The sequence below is a fragment of the Nicotiana tabacum genome, chromosome 6 (assembly GCF_000715075.1).
Source record: "Nicotiana tabacum cultivar K326 chromosome 6, ASM71507v2, whole genome shotgun sequence".
NCBI lineage: Eukaryota > Viridiplantae > Streptophyta > Magnoliopsida > Solanales > Solanaceae > Nicotiana > Nicotiana tabacum.
The window spans coordinates 127,387,082-127,410,868 of NC_134085.1; the positions used below are offsets into that span (position 1 = coordinate 127,387,082).

A 23,787-nucleotide genomic window follows, 5' to 3' on the forward strand; every position below is an offset into this window, starting at 1 on the left:
GTTTAATAAGTTTAGTTCAATTAATTAAGATTAGTTTTATATTTTTATTTTATAATTTGTATATTTAGAAGGAAGAGTTAGTTTTGGGTTAGTTTATCCCTTTTTAATCTTGTAGTCCATTTTTTAGTCTTCGGCCCAATTTTAAGGTCCAATAATACCAAACTCATACCCTCTTAACCTAAAAACCTTTCTATATAACCAAAAACTAGTCTAAAAATAATCTAGACTCTAAGACCCTAGACCTACAGACACACAACCATCAGCGTCGTTTTACATAACACGACCCCTCCCCCACTGTTCTGCTTCGTCTTCAACAAAACACATGACCCCTCCCCCACCGTTATGCTTCATCTTCAACCAAACACATGACCCCTCTCCCGCCGTGCTGCCAAGAAATAGTAGGACACACACAAGACGAAACCAAATATGACCGGAAACATGTAATTCCGACGACCTTCCATTGAATCCGGCGAAACCGAGTTCGAACCCAACGGTAAACCCAGCTCCAAAACTCCCTGAAACTGCACCAAATCAGCGTGGAAATCAGCTCGAAATTATTACCCAAATCCAGTCGAATCGAATCCGTTCGGGTTACCGATTCTGGTCCAGATGCCTAGTCTATAGCTCGACTTAGAGTTTTGCTATTTTAGAGCTTTTATTTGCATTGTATTTGCTCCAGAATTTCAACAATAGAAGGTCAGTTCTTCCATTTCTTCACTGGAAATTTATTCATGTCCTGTTACTAGCGGGTATAAAAGAATATACATCATGATTCATGGCGTTTCAGTTTCCTTTTATTGATTTCTGTCTTGATTGATCTGATTTGTCTCCTTATCTCAACACTGAATAATGTTAAGTTATATGAGTTTCAAGCTATATGATTTCTAAAATGATCATGCCACGTTGCGGCAAATGTAAGCACTTTATCCCTTATTTCCCATTTTCTTTATCTATAAAAATGTTGGTCTGTTGTTGTGTCTTACCCAAATTGCCGGAGCAAGAAGAAGGTAATCCATATTATTGACATGAGTACCTATAATATGAAAATGTAAGTCGGTCTCATTCACTACATTGAAATTTCAAAGAAGCTAATAGAATGCCAGGATAGTTGAAAGCCTAAAGCTTGGTAAAAGGAACTAGACCTTAGTGCTTATGGGAAGCTCATGTTTCCTAGTTAATTGGTTTAACCTTTTGACAGAAGATCGTTTATTATTATTTTTTTGGTAAGTTAACTTGATAGGAGATTATTAGGATGAGATTCTCTTTTCTTTTGTTGCATCTTGTCTTATTCTTTTTATTAGAATAATTGCTAGTATGTTGCAGGTGCTAGTAATTAATCTATCATCGTGATTGTGTACACGTTCGCGTGACATAATTATGGTTTTTCAAAATAAATCGAGGTATGCGTTCACGTAACTTTGGCCAAACAATCTTAATATTAATAAAGTGTGATTAATTGTGGACACGTACGCGTGACATGATTTTTTTACGCGCCAAATGGAATGAGTACACGTACGCGTGACTTGTTTTAAGATAATTTCTTAATTAAAAGAGGCACATAGATTCTAAATTGAGTAATTAAACAATTTGATTAAGTCAAGTATGATCAAAGCAACCGTGCTAAAACCACGGAACTCGGTAATGCCTAACACCTTCTCCCAGGTTACCAGAATTCCTTACCTGAATTTCTGTATTTGCAGACCGTAAATAGAGTCAACTTCCTCGATTCAGGATTTTAACCGGTGACTTGAGACACCATAAATTATTTGAAGTGGCGACTCAGATTTTTAAATAATAATCCTGTTTCGATTGTCATTTAAATTGCAAAAAACTCCCTACTACCCGTTCTAGAGGGTAGTAAAAAGGAGGTGTGACACATATTATATACCTCAAGCCATCCTGCTCAAAATCAATAACCACACGCAATTCGAAATTAAGTACCCAAAGTGTATTATCATAACCACGGAGAAGCAAATTACACAATGCCACACCTAACCCAAAAGATCATAACCAATACGCAATCAATCATGCAATACCCAAATACCCATCTCGCTCAAATTCAGCTATAAGGGCCCTAATAGAACCGCACCATGTGTGCATATAACCAACGAATCACAACTTCTCGTAGAATAGAAGAGTAACTCACAGATTATATCAGAACACGAATGAGCTCAACAACAACCGAATGGCACATCCCTCAACCATAGGTGTATGGAGCCAACCAATCTGACGTGGAGTAGAATACACATCCTAATTGGGCGTACCACTGGATCCCAAATCAACTCTGGTCATCCACAAATAGATAAATAACCCTCCGAAGGTCCAGAATGGCCTAACCATAATGCATACCATCCTTTGACTAGCTTTGGCCACATTTTCACAGTCCACAACCGCAAAACAATCTATTCTTAAGAACTCCCGTTCCCCAATCCATAGAACACATGAATCACCATATCTGATCCCCATCTTCACAGTCTGAATATCTAACACATCTCTCATACACAATCATCCCACGAGGAATACTTCTCTAATTCTTCTGCGCCACATAGCAATATCTGAAAATCAGTAGTCGATCAACCAAGCGAGCATCACAATACCAATAAAGCATCTGTAAGTCCAAACAAAGTGTGCCTACTGAAATGCGCACCCTTCTCAAGCAATCCAAGTAGTTGTAGCATTTATCTAAACATAGGAAACCATCCATGGTGACTGAGAATTCATGACCTTCCCTTCAAAATCGAATTGTGACATTGCACATGCATATCTCAATCCCACACAACACACCGCCTCTATCATTCCATCATATGAAAAGCATGAGAATCTCATAACCAACTCTGAGTCACCAGCAGAATACATACCCGATTAGTCAGAAACCCTCAATTTTATCTCATCTAAAAGAAAATCCCAATACACAACATGTTCCACACATCGGAAGGAAATATCCACCTCAAACAATGATGGAAATCATCGAGAACTCTTCAAAACCAATTTTCACATAACCAGACCATCAAAATTGAATCTCTCTAACTCAATCAAGTCATGCAGGTCGCTAAACCCAAGATTATTGCCACAAAACACATGTAGAGACTCACCACATCCTAAGAACCAAAAGAGTCAATCATATTCATTACCATATTGATCCAATCTGTTACCAAGCTGCCCTAATTCTCCCAATTCCTCCTAAATTTCCTTCAAATTGATACTTCTCTTTGCTAGAACACTACAATCCTAAACCAAAACTTGTCCCACAAACTCTAGCATAGAACCACACCGCCCTAAGGCTCAAAAGCCGTTGAATTCCCTCTTAAGCACCCCAAAAGTACCATAATTGAGATACACACTCTAAAGAGACCTTCCGTGAATCTGAAGCTGCTTTTCTTCCCCTTCTTGATACTAAAATGTAGAATCTATAATGATATAGAAATATCGCGAGTCTCGACCCCCTCCAATGAAAATCTCAGTTTCTAGCCATATACAAATCCTGAAAGTTCCCAATAGCTACATTTAAATCTTGCATACATTAGAACCATTCTCGAGAGTCTTCCACTCCAGTCAAATCTCAATTAAACCGACTAAATGGACTGAACAACATGTGCCCCATTATCACACCAACATCCAAGGAAGTAACCCACCTTAATGCAACCAAACAAATCCCTACTCCATGCGCACTACATCTTCTTTCCCGAATAACAACTCAATCATCCCATAATTCCCATATACCCTTAAATTGTAACATAACTCGTATCAAGAAATTCCTTGCTAATTCATGATCAAAACCAACATCTGCAAGCCATAACCGATCCACAAGTATGCCTCAGACTGAAACTGATACAACACATAACTATCCAATTAAATTGTTGATAACCAGCTCACCCACATGGCTCAAAGCCATAGATCAAAACACACAATAACTCACAATGCCTATACTCATTTACTGTCATAAACTCGCACTGAAATTCAACTAAATCCTTCATAAGCTCATGTAACACAAATCATTTAATACCTCAAATCATCTACCAAGCTTGCATTCATCCTCATGACGGTCAGGTCAACTATTACAACCAATTCAAGCTCAAATCACACAAATATAACCCACTAGTGGAAACGAAGGCCTCCACACGACATCATAAAAGTCACACATCCGTAGATTACCTTGCAGGTTATAACCCACATGCTTAGCTTCAACTAACATCTCTTTATACCCTTTCATAGCACAACTACTACGCAATCACTTAATCTTCCTGAGTATAAACTCACCAACAAGGCATGAGAACCAAATTCATTACATAATTAAACAATTTAAAGATCCTCCAATATACTCATAGCTCGAGACTATACGTCATGTCGCGGTAGACATCAAGCACCCAATAGTTGTTTTTAAATTATAAGCAAACTCTTCTCATCACATTTAATTTGTCTGAACACATCCTGTAGTCATATCATACTCATCATATAGTCATCCAACTTATTAAAGCCACAAATTCCACTCAAATGGACACTACCAGACATATAAGTCCAAAAGCACGTGCTCACAAAAACGAAATCTTCGTGCTCAAGCTATAGTTAAAACCCGGCCTCAAGTTCTCCAAACTAGCCCACCATCGGCACACCGAAATCACATCTCTCCACCTTATCCATGGAATCGCAAGCCGCCGATGCACAATTGATATCGAGCGCTCACATGTGCACACGAATGCGTGAAAGGAATACAAAGAGTTATGCTTCAAGCTGAATCAATGTCGCACGAAAAGGAAAGAAAGATGTGAAATATATGCTAAATGTCTTGTAGCCTCTCAAAGATAGGTATGGACGTCATCATACCGATCCGCAAGACTCTACTAGACACTTGCTCATGAATTGTAGAACCTATGAACTTAGAGCCATGATACCAATCTGTCACGACCCAAAATCCAACTAATCGTGATGGCATCTAATCCAACCCTCTAGATAAGTCAACTAACAACTATCCAATTCCAATGAAATAAATAAAACAATTAAATAGAAAAGTTAACTGAATCTTATACATTCCCCAAGAACTGGTTACAAATCATGAGCTTTTAAGAATAGAGGTTACAAAGCTAGTATGAAGTAAATACATCATCTATTTGAAAAGTAGATAAACCGAGTTTTATGAATCTAAGGCTACCACGAACAAGAGGCAGCTACAACCGGAACACAGGTACATCTTCAAATCCAGCTCCCATCGAACACAATAGCATCAACAGCCAACATCTGCATGCAAGGTGCAGAAGTGTAGTAAGATTACAACCGACCCCATGTACTCAATAAGTAATAAACCTAACCTTAGGTTAAAAGTAGTGACGAGCTGGAACAAAGGTCGGGTCCAACATCCAATGGCCAACACCAGTTCATAACAACACAAAGCAAGTAATAAAAGAAGTAATTCAGAATAAAATACTCAGTTTTTTATAGTTTCCCAAAAAATAGTTTCGCTTTTCAAGTATATCAGTGAAAACCCAAATCTTTTGCCAAAATCGTAGAAAATATGAGAAAGTTTGAAAACTGTAAATTTTTCCCAAAAATCCTTTCCACAATAAATAAGAGGATTCATTTTATTTCTAGATAGGATGTGTGAAATACCTCACAATGCCCATATATCTATACCCATATATCAATATGTATGAGAAGTCATGAATGACGTGATACCGTACAATATGAGAAAAATGCATCTCTATGCTTGTATGTCATATGTGCATGCCAATGCCATGTATCTCAGAGATGAACTAATGTACTCACACTCTCAGAGTACTCAATCTCACTGTCTCACACTTTTCACTCATCATTCTTAATCACTCAGTACGGTATATGGCCAATCCGGCCCAGGGAAGATCCATCCCGGAATATATACATCAACTGAACAGCAGTTACTCAATACTGAGTAGGGCCAAATCCAGCCCATGGGGAGGAGCCATCACCAGGTATATAAATGCTTCTGACAAGATCCATGTCCAAGGGAGATCAATCCCTCAATATAATCAACCGCGCTCACTGAGGGTATGTGCAGACTCCGGAGACCTCCTTCAGCCCAAGTACTATCATAAATCAATATAGTCGTTATGTCTTGCAACTTGATCCCAGATACGTAATTAATATAACATGTTACGGTGTGCAACCCAATCCCATAATATCACTCACACTCAGGTCTTCAACCATACTCAATCATCAATCTCTCCAGTCTCTCGGGCTCACAATGCCATGAAACTATCCCAAAATGATGATATGATTTGCCAATAAATGGTAACAAAGACAGAGATATGATATGCATATGAATACACATGATTGAGTATATAAAGAAATGAAAGCAGATAACTCAATAGCAGAAATGACCTTAGTGGGCCTCAATAGGATAAGCATGTAGCATAGGCATGGTTTCTAAAATGGATCATAGCTCAATAGCTCAAATACGTAGAAATTTCATGGTTACAAGTAAGATCATGTAACTACACAGTACCACAAAAATAAAGGAGTCACATTTCACACGGTGTACGCCCACACGCCCATCACCTAGCATGTGCATCACCTCAACACCAATCACATAACACGTAATTCGGGGTTTCATACCCTCAGGACCAAGTTTAGAAGTGTTACTTAGCTCGAACAAGCCAATTCCAATACCGAGCAAGCCAAACTATGCTCCAAAAATGCTATCTCGCACGTACCGACCTCTGAATGGCTCAAAACTAGCCAAAAGAAACTCAAATACATCAAATAATGCCAAATAAAACAAACCCATCGATAAGTGTTGAATCTTGAATCAAATGCCCAAAATCAACTAAAAAGTCCAATATGGGCTCGCGCCTCAAAACCCGACACAACTCATAAAATCTGATAACTCATTCAATTACGAGTTCAACCATACTAGTTTTACTCAAATCCGACTCCAAATCGATGTTCAAAACTCAAATATTCACATTATGAAACTTTAGGCTAAAACCCCCAATTTCTCTTTAAAATTCATCAACCGATTGCCAAAAATGAAGATAGATTCATGAAATAATATCAAAACCAAGGGTAGAAAACATAACCCAATCCTTGGGATGAAAATTGCTCCAAATATTGCCTTAATCCGAGTCCCACATCTCAAAATATTAAGAAAGAACCAAAACCTCGATTTGTATAGCTTCTGCCCAGCCATTTCTGCTTTTGCGGACACAGGAGCCGCTTCAGTGCTTCTACGACACGAGCTCCGCTTCTGCAGACTCCACTAACTAGTTGACCCCTCACACCTGCGGATATACATCCGCTTCTGCACAATCACAGGTGCAAAGCATAACACGCTTCTGCGCCCAAGACCATCGCTTCTGCGGGGCAGCATATGCGCCCCAACTTCCGCTTTTGTGATTTATTCCAACCAAGTCTACTTGCGCTCCTATGGCCAAATATCCGCATTTACGGACTCGCATTTGTGACCATCCTTCAGTAGATGCGGAAACACCAAAACCAGTATACCTACAACAATGCAACATGGAATGGAAATGATCCAAACCTTGTCCAAAACTCACCCGAACCCCTCGAGACCCCGTCCAATTATACCAACTAATCCAATAACATAACACAGACCTACTTGAGGCCTCAACTCACGCATAACAACATCAAAACGATGAATCGCACCTCTAATCAAACTTTATGAATTTTGAACTTTCAACTTATATAACTCGTGCCGAAACATAGCAAACCAACCCGGAATGAACCCAAATTTTGCACACAAATCCCAAATAACATAACGAAGCTATTCCAATCCACGAAACCACAATCCAAATTTGATATAAAAACTCCACTCCCGGTCAAACTTTTCAAAAATTCAACTTTCACCATTTCAAGCTGAATTCAACAACGGGACTCCAAATCACAATCCGGATACGCTCCAAAGTCCAAAATCACCCAACGGAGCTAACCGAATCATCAAAACTCTAATAAGAAGTCGAATAATAAAAAGTCAAAACTAGGTCAACTCTTCCAATTTAAATCTTCCTAGAGAATCATTCTTCCAAATCAATTTCGAATATCCTGAATACCAAAACCGATGACTTATACAAGTCAAAATACATCATACAGAGCTACTCATACCCGTAAACTACCGAGCAAATTGCTAATGCTCCAAACTACCGGTCGGGTCGTTACAGAATTGAACTTATAGTTTGTGTTTAAATTGAATGAATTATAATTAATTATATTTACTATAATATAATTTGATGTAATTTGGAAAAATTAATTATCTTAATTAACTAAAAAATATTTAATTAATTTATAATTGTAGAATAAATTGAATAGTTCTAATACTTATAAAAATATCTCTATTTTTTTTTTATTTGTATAGATTGAACATCGTACTTGGATGTACAATAGGAATTATCCTAGTCAGCAGGGATTGATGGATGATTTTGTAGAAGGGGTTGATGACTTTATATAGACATGCAATGTCACTTTCACCATACTAAATTGAAGGAGTAATTAGGTGCACTTGTTTTATTTGTATAGATGGAACATCGTATTTGGATGTACAATAGGAATTATCCTAATCGGTGGGGATTGCAGGAGGATTTTGTAGAAGGGGTTGATGACTTTATTAGAGATGCAATGTCACTTTCACCATACCAAATTGAAGGAGTAATTAGGTGCCCTTTTGTCAAGTGCGATTGTGTGAAGTTTAAAAAACCGGATGAAGTTAAGTTTTATCTTTATAGGAAGGGGTTTATAAAGAATTATTTGTATGGACTAATCATTTAGAGATCAATGGTAGCCGTGGAATATTTCATAACATGGTTGTTGGTGAAAGTAGTAGGTCGGTGGAGAATACAAATCATGATTCTAGATTTCAGGATATAGTTGCGGATGCTTTTGGGATGCACTCCGGGTGTGAGCCCAATGAAAATGTTAAAAAAACTCTTAATGATGATGCAAAACATTTTTGTGAACGGTTAGAGGAAGCTAGTCGTCCACTACGTGAAGGAAAGCTGCACTCTGAGTTGTCTATTGCAGTTAGATTACTAAGTATCAAATCTGATTGAAATATTTCTCAAGCGGCTATGGACTCTTTCATTGACCTTATGAGTGAACAAGTTGACCCAAATATCAAATTACCTAGTGATTTCTATAAGGCAAAGAGATTGGTTTCTAAGTTACGACTTTCGTCAATGAGAATTTATTGTTGTGAAGATGTTGCATGTTATATTATAAAGATGATGCAAATTTAGAAAGTTGTAAATTCTGCGAAAAGCCTCATTTCAAGAGGCTTTCCAGCAGGAATATGGCCGTTGTGAAGGCGATGCATTATTTACCTCTTATACCTAGGTTAAAGAGGTTATATGAGTCGATAAGTTCTTCTCCTCATATGAGACGGCACTTTGGACGCACTTTGATAGGACATATCTAGATTATGCTAGTGAACCAAAGAACATTTGGTTAGGTTTGTCTGCGGATAGCTTCACGCCTTTTTCTATATATGCGACACCATATTCATGTTGGCATGTCTTTCTTACACCTTATAATATACCACCTGAGTTGTATATGACTAGTCCATATATATTTTTAAATTGTATTATCCCCCATCCACATAATCCGAGAAGTTTGATTGATGTATATTTTCAACCTTTGATTGATGAGCTAAAATATATGTGGTATGATGGTGTTGAAACATATGACACATCAACCAAGCAGAATTAAAATTGCGTGCTAATTTAATGTGGACTATTAATGATTTTCCTGCGTATGAAATGTTTTCTGGGTGGATGACTGCTGGAAATCTAGCTTGTCCTTACTACATGGAAAATGGTAAAACATTCACTTTGAAATATGGCCAAAAGCAATCATGGTTTGATTGTCACCGTCAGTTCTTGCCTGATGATTATGAGTTTAGAAGGATGAAAAATGCATTCAAAAAGAATAAAGTGGAATATGATTTGCCACCTCCGATACTTTCAGGTGAGGAAATTTGGGAGAGGGTCCAGAACTTCAGTAAAGTTATTGAGGCTCCACCTTTTAGATTCCCCAGATACGGTGTTACTCATAATTGGACGAAACAGAGTATATTTTGGGAGTTGCCTTATTGGAAGGATAATCTTCTCCAACACAACCTTGATGCCATTCATATTGAGAAGAATTATTTTGACAATTTGTTCAACACAGTGATGGATGTTAAAGGTAAGATAAAAGATAACCCATAGGCTAGAATGGACATACAAGAATATTGTAGGCGACCTGAATTATACTTGAAAATAAAAAATAATGGTAAGGTGTTCAAGCCCAAAGCAAGTTACACATTCACTTTGGAGGAAAGACAGACAAATTTGTGATTGGGTTACGAAATTGAAGATGTCTGAGGGTTATGCGTCGAATCTAGGAAAACAAGCAGATATGCAGGTAGGGAAGTTGAGCCATTTGAAAAGTCATGACTGTCATGTTTTCATAGAGACCTTAGTGCCTATTGCATTTTGTGGTTTGCCTGAAAGAATCTGGAAACCCATCATAGAGATTAGTTTATTTTTCAAAGATGTGTGTTCTATCACATTAAAAAAGAAAACTTACTTCGGATGGATTAGAACATTCGTGTAACTTCTAATAAGATGGAAAAAATATTTCCATGTCGTTTCTTTGATGTGATAGAACACCTTCCAATCCACATTGTACACGAGGCACGACTTGGAGGGAATATTCAATGCAAATGGATATATCCCTTTGAAAGGTAATATTATAAGTTTGATGTAGTATTCTATTTTATTTGAATGTTCTTGGCTAACATGACATTATGTAGGACAATTGGCAGATGCAAACAATTTGTTAAGTAGAGGAATAGGATTGAATGATCTATATGTGAAGCATATCTCGCAAAGGAAACTACATATTTTTGTTCTTATTATTTTGAGAGTAACGTACCATGTTCTAGGAATAGGTCCGATAGGCACACTATCGAATGTTTGAATGATCTATTGTATCTATCTACCAATGTCCATATTCAATTAATCAAGACGATATTCGAAGGATGTTAGAAAGAGAAGTTTGAGTGATATGGAGTACAAGTCAGTTACAATTCTGTAACGACCCGGCCGGTCGTTTCATGAGTTATAACCCCGTCTCCCCCATTTTTGCTTCCTTATGTGTTGTTCAGCAGTATTTCATCATATCGTGTTGGTGGTGTTGTGTTCGGAGTGGTCTTAGGGTGGAGTGAGATACTTAGTCTCTTAAGTTGGTTATTTAGTTGGAAAAGTAAACTAGAAGTTGACTAATGGGTAAATGATCTTGGAATTGTATTTTTATGGTTCGGATAGCTTCGTTAGGTGATTTGGGACTTAACAACATGTTCGGAATGTAATTTGGAGGTCCGTGGTAGATTTAGCCTTGAATTGGCAAAATTGGAAATTTAGCATTTTTCGGTCGGCCATGGAAATCTTGATATCGAGGTCGAAATGGAATTTTGGAAATTGGAGTAGGTCCATTGTGTCATTTTTTACGTGTGTGTAAAATTTTAGGTCATTCGGCGAGGTTTGATAGGTTTTGGCATCATTTGCGGAATTCGGAAGTTTGGAAATCCTTAGGCTTGAATCCCAGGATGATTTGATGTTTTGATGTTATTTTGAGTGTCCCGAAGGTTGGAATAAGTTTGAATGGTGATATGTGACTTGTTGGCATGTTTGGTTAAGGTCTTGAGGGTCTCAGGATGGATTTGGGTGGTTGACGAAAGGTTTGGCTTTGAGTTGTTGCTGCAGATTTTGTTGCTTCTATCACTTCTGCACCTACGGATTGGGGACCGCAAGTGCGAGGTCGCAGATGCGGTATGGAGACCACAGATGCGAGTATGGTCTTTAGGAGAAGAACCGCAGGTGCGGTACCTGGGGTGTAGATGCGGTCCTGGACATTTAAGTGAAAACTGCAAGTACGGTTGATTTGACCGCAATAGTGGTCCGCAGGTGCATGAAAGGGAGTCGCAGGTGCGAGATGCCTGGGCAGAAGGTATTTAAAGGAACCCTTCACGAATTTTGGGTGTTCTTCACAATTTCAACTCGGGTTTTGGAGCTTTTGGAGGGTTTTGAAGAGGGATTCAAGGGAAACTCGTTAAGGTAATGTTTTTGAACCTAAAACTCAATTCTATGGTGATTTTCAGTTGATTAAGCATGAAAATTGTGGGATTTAAGGGTGAAAATTGGGGGATTGCGGCTTGAATTGGGGAGTTTAAATTGGGGATTTGAGGAACCATTTGAGGTCCGATTTTGATGATTTTGGCATGTATAGAATCGGGAGTGAAAGAAGTTTCTAGTTTTATGATTTTTGTTGGATTCCGAGACATGGGCTCGGGGTCGGGTTTGGCCAATTCAAGGATTTTTGAGCTAATTTGATACTTTTCGCGCGGGCTTTATTCCTTTGGCGTGTATTAATGATGTAAGACTGATTTTAGTTAGATTCGGAGCATTTGGAGGCTGATTCGAGAGGCAAAGGCATTGCGGGCTAGAGTTTTGTCCGATTTGAGGTATGTAATGATTGTAAATCTTGTCCTAAGGGTATAAAACCCCGGATTTCACATCATTTCACTAATTTGAGGTGACGCACATGCTATATAACGAGCATGGGGGCGTTCACCATTAGGGATTGTGACTTGGTTCGTCCCGTACGACTATTAAATCACATATTTGACTGAAAACTATTTGATATTATTGTGCTTTGGAAATTATTACTATGTTTTGGGCTGAATGCCATATTTGGGCCTCGTGCCAAGTTGTTTGGACCCTTAGGGGCTTTTATTTACTATTATTCTGCACTGTTTTATGTAATATTTGTACCCAGTCATGTTGTGTTTTACTAAATTCATAACTCGGCCTTATTTGTTTGATACTATATATGATATTTTGGGTTGAGCGCCCTGTTTTACTGTTATCCCGAGTGGCTTGAGAGGTTTCTGACTGAATGAGGTCGAGGGCCTGTATGTGAGGATATCATGGGATCAGGCTGTGTGCCGCAACATGTTGTACTGATTTGAGATATATGAGAGGCAGAAGGCCTGATTTTTTATGCCACGAGATGGCTTGTTATAGTGGTTGGGCTGTAGGAGCCCCTCCCGAGTCTGAACACCCCTAGTGAGCGCGGGTACCCTGAGTGAGCGATATGATGTTTCTCGAGGGGATGATCTTGATTCATATTATGCCCGAGGGGCTGATTACGAGTGACTGTGAGGTAGCCCGAGGGGCTAGTTCTAATTGATGTTATGCCGAGGGGCAATTTATGATGCATGTCTTGCCCGATGGGCTATTTATGATTTTCATCATTTTTACTCTAAACTTCATTGAATCTCTATTGAAACTGTTAGAAAGAAATTTTTCAAAGGTTTTTTTACTGAAATTTGGATTCTTACAAGACGATTTGCAATAGATACTATTTTGGAAATATATTATACTTACTGTGGTGTTATGACGTGGATTATGTGTTTTCTTACTGCTCAGTCTTGATTTACTTTTATTACTTACTGAGTTGGCCTACTCACTGCACCTTGTGTGCAGATCTAGGAGTTGCAGATCGTGATAGCGAGCATTGATCTTTCATCCAGCGGGTCTTTCGGAGTCGGCAAGGTAGTTGCATGGCGTTCGTAGCCTTGCTCTTCTCCCTCTTATCTACCTTAGACTGTTTTTAGTATTTTCCAAATCGTGATAGTCTTCGTTGTATTCAAACTTTAGTAGATGCTTGTGATTTGTGACACCCTGATGTCGGGCTTGTGTTTCTTTCCGCACTTGTTATTTAGACGCATGTTATGGGATTTTATTTACTTAATAGCTTAAAACATCCTTACTTTGAAATATTGACTTGATTTGGGATTGTGTCGGCTGGCCTAGTTTCATGATAGGCGCCATCACGACCGGGTTGGTTTTTGGGTCGTGACAAGTTGGTATCAGAGCCTAGGTTATATAGGTCTCACGAGTCATGAGTAGGTTTAGTAGAGTCTTACGGATCGGTACGGAGACGTTTGTACCTTTTTCGAGAGGTTGCAGAACCTTTAGGAAAAACTTCATATTCTTGAATTTATGTCGTGCGAATCTATTGATTCTGGTAACTGAACTTCTGTTATTCTATTCTCTCTCAGATGGTAAGGACACGTGCTACCGGTCAGGATGGACGACCACTAGTACCACTAGTTAGGGCCACTAGAGGTTGAGGATGCGGTCGAGGCCATGGTAGGGGCAGGGGTGTAGCCCGCATAGCAACTAGGGCAGTACCTGCAGATCCACTAGCCACCCTAGTTCATGATCAGGTCCTAGTTGCGGATGCTCCAGTAGGACCAGCTCAGGCACCGACAATGCCCATTGTTATTCCAGGCCTTCAGGAGCCCCTAGCCCAGATTCTATCAGTGTACACTGGCATGGCTCAGGCGGTCTCAGTTACTACGGCCACAGCTACTTCTCAGGCCGGGGGAGGCACTCAAACTCCCGTCGCTGCCACACCTGAGCAGGTTATACAGGGACTTCAGACACTGGGGGCACCTCCAACCCAGCCGGTTGTAGTTGCGCAAGACTATGTAGCTCCTGTTATGCTAGAGGATGAGTAGGGCAGATTGGAGAAGTTTAGGATACTCCAACCTCCGTCATTTAGTGGTGTTGGGGGTGAGGATGCATATGATTTCTTGGATAAGCATCAGAGGATGCTTCAGACCGGAGTATTCTGGAGACCGGTGGGGTCTCATTCATTACTTTCCAGTTCTATAGGGCTACACTTAGTTGGTGGGAGGATTACGAGAGGCGTAGGACGGTTGGCGCAATGCCTCTTTCTTGCCACTAGTTCTTCGTTCTCTTTCTGGAGATGTTTGTACCTAAGTCTCGCCGAGATGAGTTGTGCAGGCAGTTCGAGCAGCTTCATTAGGGTGATAGATCTGTTACACAGTATGAGATGTGGTTCTCCGAGTTGTCTCGTCATGCGGTCTAGTTGGTTCCCACAGATCGAGAGAGGATCGGGAGATTTATATATGGCCTCAATTTTCAGCTTCGATTGCCTATAACTAGAGAGAGGGTCTGTGGTACCACTTTTGATAAGGTTGTTGACATAGCTCGACATATTGAGATGGTTCATGGTCAGGAGACGGTTGAGAGGGAGGAAAAGAGGCCTCATGGTCAGGGTGGATTTAGTGGTGCTCCTCATAGGGGTCAATTTTAGCATGACAAAGGTTGTCCATTCAAACATACTCAATCAGCTCGCCCAGTTTATCGGGGGGCATCATCAGGCCACAGTTCTCATCAGGGTCATTCATCACTTAGTGCCTTTCCAGCCTAGAGTTCATCTCGTGCTCCATCAGTTCAGGGCTCTTCCATGCCAGGTTCTTCTGCTAGTCATCCCGATTCTAGGGGTTCCCTTTAGTCCCCGTCTCCAGCACTAGGGGTTGTTATGAGTGTGGATATTTGGGGCATGTATGTAGGTAGTGTCCTTATCGTCATGGGGGTCCGCCTCTGTAGAGGAGTCAACCATCGACTTCAGCACTAGTTACTTTTACCACCAACCTAGTCAGCTAGAGGTGGAGGACAGTTAGCTAGGGGTTTCCCCAGAGGGGGAGGTCGATCAGGTGGTGGTCAGGCCCGTTTCTATGTATTCCCAGCCAGACTAGATGTTATTGCTTCAGATGCGGTGATTACAAGTATTGTCTCAGTTTGCCACAGAGATGCCTCTATGTTATTTGATCCTGGTTCCACTTTTTCATATGTGTCATCTTATTTTGCTCGTTATTTAGACTCGCCCTGTGAGCCTCTTGTTTTATCTATTCGTGTATCTATTCCGATGGGCGATACTATTATTGTAGACCGCATATATCGATCGTGTGTGGTGACTATTGGGGGTTTTAAGACCCGAGTGGACCTTCTGATGCTTTGTATAGTGGATTTTGATGTGATATTAGGCATGGATTGGTTATCTCTGTGTCGTTCTATTTTGGACTGTGATGCTAAGAAGGTGATGTTGGCCATGCCGGGTGTGCCACGGATTGAGTGGCGAGGTTTGACTGATTTTGTTCCCAGTAGGGTGATTTCATTTTTGAAGGCCCAGCGGATGGTTGGGAAGAGTTGTCTTTCTTACTTAGCCTTTATGAGGGATGTCAGTGCAGAGACTCCTAGTATCGATTTTGTTCCAGTAGTGAGGGACTTTCCGGATGTGTTTCCTAAAAACCTGGCGAGCATGCCACCGGACAAGGATATTGACTTTGGTATTGATTTGTTGCCGGACACTCAGCCCATTTCCATTCCATCGTATTGTGTGGCACCGACGGAGTTGAAGGAGTTGAAGGAGCAGCTTCAGGAACTCCTTGATAAGGGATTATTCGTCTTAGTGTGTCGCATTGGGGTGCGCCTGTTCTATTTGTTAAAAAAAGAATGTCAAGATGAGGATGTGCATTGATTACAGGAAGTTGAACAAAGTCACAATCAAGAACAAGTATCCTTTGCCTCGTATTGATGATTTATTTGACCAGCTTCAGGGAGCAAGAGTGTTCTCCAAGATTGATTTCAGGTCAGGGTATCACCAGTTGAAGATCAGGGACTCGAATATTCTTAAGATAACTTTCAGGACCCGATATGGTCATTCTAAGTTCCTTGTGATGTCTTTTGGGCTGACCAATGCCGCAGCAGCGTTCATGCATTTTATAAACAACGTGTTTCGGCCCTATCTCGACTTGTTCGTTATTATATTCATTGATGATATTCTGGTGCACACGCGTAGTTAGGAGGAGCACACTGAGCATTTGAGAGTTGTATTGCAGCGGTTGATGGAGGAGAAGCGTTATGCAAAGTTCTCCAAGTGTGAGTTTTGGCTCAGTTCAGTGGCTTTCTTGGGACACGTGGTATCCATTGAGGGTATTCAGGTTGATCCGAAAAAGATAGAGGCGGTTCAGAGTTGGCCCAGGCCGTCCTCATCCATAGAGATTCTCAACTTTCTTGGTTTGGCAGGTTATTACCATCGGTTCGTATCAGGTATTTTCATCTATTGCATCACCCTTGACCAAATTGACTCAAAAGGGTGCTCCATTTAGGTGGTCAGATGAGTATGAGTGGACCTTTCAGAAGCTCAAGACTGCCTTGACCACAGCTCCAATATTAGTTTTGCCATCAACTTCAGGTTCATATACAGTATATTATGATGCTTCAAGAGTTGGTATTAGGTGTGTGTTGATGCAGGAGGGTAGAATTATTACTTATGCTTCTCGTCGGTTGAAGCCTCATGAGAAGAACTACCCTATTGACGATTTGGAGTTGGTTTCCATTTCACGTATTGAAGATTTGGAGGCATTATCTCTATGGTGTGTCTTATGAGTGTTTACTGATCATCGTAGCCTCCAGCACTTGTTCAAGCAGAAGGATCCCAATTTAAGGCAGCGGAGATGGTTGTAGCTGCAAAAGGATTATGATATCACTATTTTGTACCATCCAGGGAAGGCCAATATAGTGGCAGATGCCATGAGTAGAAAGGTGGTAAGTATGGGCAGTTTGGCATATATTCATGCTGGGGAGAGACCTCTTGTAGTTGATGTTCAGGCCTTGGCCAATCGGTTTATGAGTTTGGATATTTCGAAGTCCAGTCAGATCTTAGCTTGTGTGGTTTCTAGGTCTTCCTTATTTGATCGCATCAGAGAGCGCCAGTATGATGAGCCTCATTTGCTTGTTCTCAAGGACAGAGTTCAGCACGACGATGCCAGAGATGTGACTATTGGTGATGATGGGATATTTAGGATGCAGGTTCGGATATGTGTGCCCAATGTAGATGGGCTTTGGGAGTTGATTCTGGAGGAGGCATATAGCTCGCGGTATTCCATCCATCTGGGTGCCGCGACGATTTATCAGGATTTGAGACAGCACTATTGGTAGAGGATAATGAAGAAAGATATAGTGGGATTTATAGCTCGGTGTCTCAATTGTCAGCAGGTGAAATACGAGCATCAGAGACCGGGTGGCTTGCTTCAGCAAATGGATATTCCAGAGTGGAGTGAGAGAGGATCACTATGGATTTAGTAATTGGGCTCCCATGGACTTTGAGGAAGTTCGATGCCATTTGGATGATTGTGGATTGGCTGACCAAGTCCGCGTACTTCATTCCTGTATGTACCACCTATTCTTCAGAGCGGTTAGCTGAGATTTATATCTGAGAGAATGTTTGCCTGCATGGGGTTCCAGTTTCCATCATTTCAGATAGAGGTACTCAATTCACATCGCAGTTTTGGAGAGTCGTGCAGCGAGAGTTGGGTACTCAAGTTTAGTTGAGCACAGATTTTCACCCTCAGATGAACGGACAGTCTGAGTGCACTATTCAGAAATTGGAGAACATGTTGCGCACTTGTGTCATTGATTTTGGGGGTTCATGGGATCAGTTTTTATTGCTCGCAGAGTTTGCATACAATAACAGTTATTAATTGAGTTTTTAGATGGCTCCATATGAGGCTTTATATGGGAGACGATGTAGATCTCCAGTAGGATGGTTTGAGCTGGGCGAGGCTAAGCTTTTGGGTACAGACTTGGTGAAGGATACTTTGGAAAAAGTGAAAGTGATTCAGGAGCGGCTTCGTACAGCGCAGCGAGACAAAAGAGCCATGCTAACAGGAAGGTTCATGATGTGTCTTACATGGTTGGGGAGAAGGTTCTACTGAAGGTTTCACCCATGAAGGGTGTTATGAGATTTGGGAAGAAAGGTAAATTGAGTCCTCGGTTCATTGGGCCTTTTGAGGTGCTTCGAAGGATTAGGGAGGTGGCTTATGAGTTGGCTTTGCCACTTAGATTGTCGAGTGTGCATCCGGTATTTCATGTTTCTATGCTCCGGAAGCATATTGTCGATCGGTCTCATGTTTTAGATTTCAGCACGGTTCAGTTAAATGGTGATTTGACTTATGATGTGGAGCCAGTGGCTATTTTGGAGCAGCAGGTCCAAAAGTTGAGATAGAAGGATATAGCTTCAGTGAAAGTGCAGTGGAGAGGTCGGCCCATGGAAGAGGCTACTTGGGATACTGAGCGAGAGATGCGGAGCAGATATCCACACCTATTTGAGGCTTCAGGTATGTTTCTTGACTGGTTCGAGTACGAACGTTTGTTTAAGAGGGGGAGGATATAACGACCTGACCGATCGTTTCATGAGTTAAAACCTCGTCTCCCCCATTTTTACTTCCTTGTGTGTCGTTCAGCTGTATTTTATCATATCGTGTTGCTGGTGTTGTGTTCAAAGTGGTCTTAGGTGGAATGAGACACTTAGTCTCTTAAGTTGGTTATTTAGTTGGAAAAGTCAACCGAAAGTTGACTTATGGGTAAATGATCTCGGAATTGGGGTTTTATGGTTCGGATAGCTTTGTTAGGTGATTTGGGACTTAGGAGCGTATTCGGAATGTAATTTGGAAGTTCGTGGTAGATTTAGGCTTGAATTGGCGAAATTGAAATTCGGCGTTTTCCGGTCGGCAGTGGAAATCTTGATATCGGGGTTGGAATGGAATTTTAGAAATTGGAGTAGGTCTTTTGTGTCATTTGTGACGTGTGTGCAACATTTCAGGTCATTCGGACGAGGTTTGATAGGTTTTGGCATCATCTGCAGAATTCGGAAGTTTGGAAATCCTTAGGCTTGAATCCAAGGGTGATTTGATGTTTTGAGTGTTCCGAAGGTTGGAATAAGTTTGAATGGTGATATGTGACTTGTTGGCATGTTTGGTTGAGGTCCCGAGGGCCTCGATATGAATTTGGGTGGTTAATGGATGGTTTGGCTTTGAGTTATTGCTGTAGATTTTGCTGCTTCTGTCATTTCCGCACCTACAGATTGGGGACCATAGTGCGAGGTCACAGATGCGGTATGGAGACTGCAGATGCGAGTTTGGCCTTCAGAAGAAGAACCGCAGGTGCGGTACCGGGGCTCAGATCCGGTCTTGGACGTTTAAGTGAAAACTGCAGGTGCGATTGATTTGACCATAGAAGCGGTCCACATGTGCGTGAAAGGGAGCCACGAGTGCGAAATGCTTGGGCAGAAGGTATTTAAAGGAACCCTTCACGAATTTTGGGTGTTCTTCACCATTTCAACTTGATTTTTGGAGGGTTTTGAAGAGGGATTCAAGGAGAAACTCGTTGAGGTAATATTTTTGAACCTAAAACTCGATTCTATGGTGATTTTCAGTTGATTAAGCATGAAAATTATGGGATTTAAGGGTGAAAATGGGGGATTAGATATTGAAATTGGAGAGTTTAAATTGAGGATTTGAGGGGCCATTTGAGGTTCGATTTTGATAATTTTGGTATGTATTGACTCGGGAGTGAAAGGAGTTTCTAGTTTTATGAATTTTGTTGGCTTCTAAGATGTGGGCCCCGGGGTCGGGTTAGGCCAATTTCGGGATTTTTTAGCTAATTTGATAATTTCCGTATGGGCTTTATTCCTTTGGCGTGTATTAATGATGTAAAATTGATTTTGGTTAGATTCGGAGCATTTGGAGGCCGAGTCGAGAGGCAAAGGCATGCGGGCTAGAGTTTTGTCTGGTTTGAGGTAAGTAATGATTGTAAATCTTGTCTTGAGGGTATGAATCCCCAAATTTCACATTGTTTCACTACTTTGAGGTGACGCACACGCTAGATGATGAGTGTGGGGGTGTTCACCGTTAGGGATTATGATTTGGTCCGTCCCGTACGACTATTAAGTCGCATATTTGACTGAAAACTATTTGATACTATTGTGCTTTGGAAAGTATTACTATGTTATGGGCTGAATGCCATATTTAGGCCCGTGCCAAGCTGTTTGGATACTGAGGGGCTTTTTTTAACTACTATTCCTCACTATCTTGATGTAATATTTGTACTCAGTCATGCTGTGTTTTACTGATTTCATAACTTAGCCTTATTTACTCAGTTTTGATACTATAAATGATATTTTGGGCTGAGTGCCCTATTTTACTGTTAGCCCGAGTGGCTTGAGAGGTTTCTAACTGAGTGAGGCTGAGGGCCTGTGTGTGAGGATATCATGAGATCGGGCTGCGCGCCGTAGCATGTTGTACTGATTTGAGATATATGAGAGGCTGAGTGCCTGATTTGTTATTCCACAAGATGGCTTGTTATAGAGCTTAGGCTGTAGGAGCCCCTACGGAGTCTGAATACCCCCAATGAGCGCGGGTACCTTGAGTGAGTGATATGATGTTGCCCGAGGGGCTGATCTTGATTCATGTTGTGCCCGAGGGGCTGATTACGAGGGACTATGAGGTAGCCCGAGGGGCTAGTTCTGATTGATGTTATGTCGAGGGGCTATTTACGATTTTTATCATTTTTTCTCTAAACTTCATTGAATCTGTGTTGAAACTGTTAAAAAGACATTTTTCAAAGGGTTTTTTTTACTGAAAATTGGATTTTTACAAGATAATTTGAAATATATACTGTTTTGGAAACATATTATACTTACTGTCGTGTTATTACGTGGATTATGTGTTTTCTTACTGCTTAGTCTTTATTTACTTTTATTACTTACTGAGTTGGCGTACTTACATTACTCCCTATACCTTGTGTGCAGATCCCAGGAGTTGCGGATCGTGATTGCTAACGCTGATCTTTCATCCAGCGGGTCTTTCAGAGTTGGCAATGTAGTTGCATGGCGTTTGTAGCCTTGTTGTTCTCCCTTTTATCTTCCTTAGACTGTTTTTAGTATTTTCCAGACTGTGATAGTCTTTGTTGTATTTAGACCTTAGTAGATGCTCGTGACTTGTGACACCCTCATGTCGGGCTTGTGTTTCTTTCCGCACTTGTTATTTAGACGCATGTTATGGGATTTTATTTAATTTATAGCTTAAAACGTCCTTATTTTGAAATATTGGTTTGATTTGGGATTGTGTCGGCTGGCCTAGTTTCATGATAGGCGCCATCACAACCGAGTTAATTTTGGAGTCGTGACAAATTTATGTGTTGCTAAATTGTCCCGAAGTTGTACCATTTCTTAAGTAAGTATTGATTTATTAATTGTCAAATTGTGAAATTTACTGTGATTACATATTGATGCAACTACTAAAAATATTTGATGTGTCACAGTCACTTCGTGGGTCAATTTGGCCATGATGTTGTATATACGAGTATTGATACGTGGTTCAAATAGTTTGTAAATTTATTCTGATGATGTTCTTCTGATGTTCTCGCTATGTGTGTGTGTGTGTGTGTGTATATTTGGTTATGCTAACTTCTGAATTTTTTTAACACTATGTAAGTAAATAATCCAAATAATGATGTAAATCAATTTTTTAAAGATATATCTTGGGGACCTGGGCTTCATGTCACAACAATGTCTAAGTACGTAGTGAATGGTTATAAGTTTCATACAGAGGATTCTCTAAAAATAAAAATAGCAACAACAGCGGGGTGTGGGTTCAAGGTGGTGATGGCAATCAAGTTAGAGATAATGATTATTATGGTGTGGTCAAAGAAATATTACAACTAGAATATACAGATTGGCCATATAAGAAATTGATACTCTTTAGATGCAAGTGGTTTGACCCAAATCTAACAAGAGGTACAAGAGTACACCACCAATACAACATAATTGAGGTTAATCATACGAGGGAGTATGATCGCTTTGATCCTTTCATAATTGCACATAACGTTAGACAAGTGTATTATGCTCCTTATCCATTACGGCGGAATAATTCTGATTGGTGGGTGGTAATCAAAACTAAGCCTGTAGGTAGGGTGGAAGTCCAGAATGTGTTAGATGTTACATATCAAAACGATATCTCTAGTCTTCACCAAATAGTGGGGGATCAGTTAGAAAATGATTTGGAACATTCTGAACGCATATTGGAAGAAGTTGATATAAATGAAGTAACAATTATAGAAATGAGGACGAAGAATCCACGGATGAAATTCAAACAAGTGAGGACGAGGAATTCTCGGATAGGGAACAATACGTCCACGAGAATTAAAAAGTTGATTTTTTAAAGCACTCTCATTTTATAACTAGTTTCTTATATGTTTCAATCTAAATATGTATTATATTATGCAGATGGAAGGCAAGGGTCAAGGTAACAATGATCATACTAGTTCTCGGGGTTGAGAAAAGGCTAGGAAGGGAAACAGGAGGGTAGATAATAATACTCCCTCTTTTCCACCCTCTTCAGAGATGCCTACGTCGTATCCTCCACCATATGGCTATACTGAGTTGTCACAGCATCATGAGGCCTACACCTTCATCCAGACACCAGGTCTTCCATCACAGGTCCATAGGACTATACGCCTGACATACAGTCTAGCTGCCTCACAGCCACGTGGATCGCAGCCATCTGCTTCATAGCCACGTGGATCGCAGCCATATATATCACAACCACGTGGATCGTATCCCTACATATCACAACCACATGGACCGCATACATCCATATCACAGCCACCCGGGTCTCAACCATTAGTATCACAGCCACATGGATCGCATCCAGCTATGTCACAATCACAAGGATCACTGCCATTTTCATTATCGAATCCATCCATTTCAGGCCTTCGCCTGCGAGACAATAGCTCTGAGCCCCCTACACCGTATACACATGCCTCTGAGACACATGGTGAGGATGATGATTCATAGGTAGTGCATTATGATCACTATGGCAGGATTATCATAGTCCCTAAGGGTGACGGGTAAGAGTTATTTGTTATTTTTGCGTTTATTGTTTATAATATTTTTACTAATATATTCATGTGTTTTTATTGTTAAATTGCAGGTTCAAGTCAGGTAAGCAGACTAGGAAGATAATCACCAACGCAATCAAAAGATTTATGATGGCCCTTATACGACTTGGACTGATTTCCCATTCTCGCTGAAGGAGCAAATTTTCAATCA

At 40.5% G+C, this 23,787-nt stretch overlaps 1 long non-coding RNA gene across 1 annotated transcript; it reads left to right on the top strand.

Moving 5' to 3' along the window:
* Window positions 1-241: 241 nt before the first annotated feature.
* Window positions 242-21,895, top strand: LOC142181496 (uncharacterized). The gene is made up of 4 exons (XR_012710158.1): window positions 242-696; window positions 13,506-13,574; window positions 20,409-20,475; window positions 21,487-21,895. It is a non-coding gene; the product is annotated as an uncharacterized LOC142181496 (long non-coding RNA).
* Window positions 21,896-23,787: the final 1,892 nt, after the last annotated feature.